The sequence below is a fragment of the Apis dorsata genome, unplaced genomic scaffold (assembly GCF_000469605.1).
Source record: "Apis dorsata unplaced genomic scaffold, Apis dorsata 1.3 scaffold_28, whole genome shotgun sequence".
Classification (NCBI taxonomy): Eukaryota; Metazoa; Arthropoda; class Insecta; order Hymenoptera; family Apidae; genus Apis; species Apis dorsata.
Window position 1 is genome coordinate 354,295 of NW_006263330.1, and position 646 is coordinate 354,940.

Below are 646 nucleotides of genomic sequence, written 5' to 3' on the forward strand. Positions count from 1 at the left end.
ATTCTTGGATATTCAGTCTCCTCTAGACTCTTCGATTAATATCTTCTCTGTTATTCTATTTTTTTTCTCTCTTTTTTTCTCTATTTCTCTCTTTCTCTCTTTCTCGACCTCTCTTCTCCGCGAGGATCTTTTCTTTTCTTCCTTCCATTCGATGGGGGGAAGAAGAAGGGATGATTGACCGGCGACGGAAGAGAACGAGAGAATTCCTCCCAATGAAAAAAAAAAAAAAAAAAAAAAAAACAAAAAAAGAGCGGTTCTTTTGACTCGCCACGCGCTACTACTAAAACAGAACAAAAAGAGTACGTACAAACACTAAAAAGAAAATAATGCATTGAATAATAACAAATACAGAGAAAAGAATCAAAATCTGTGCGAGCCTTTACGCTTGTAACGAAATCTCGATTAGCCAGAAGGAAGATCTGAAAATAGATAAATAAATAAATAAATAAATAAATAAATAACTAAATAAATAAATAAATAAAGTTTAATAGATAAACCTACAACAACGGCGACGACAGTTACAGAGCAACAGGAACAACAACAACTACAACAACAACAACATCGTCATGATCGATAACAACATCAAGAACAACAACAGCAACAACAAGCGACAAGCCTAATCTAGAGATCGAAAAAAAAAAAAAAA

General features: G+C 33.4%; 1 protein-coding gene across 14 annotated transcripts in view; it reads left to right on the forward strand.

The window, feature by feature from the left end:
• The window catches only part of LOC102681789 (synaptosomal-associated protein 25), a 26,657-nt gene that overhangs the window by 11,569 nt on the left and 14,442 nt on the right, over positions 1-646 (forward strand). The window lies entirely within an intron of this gene.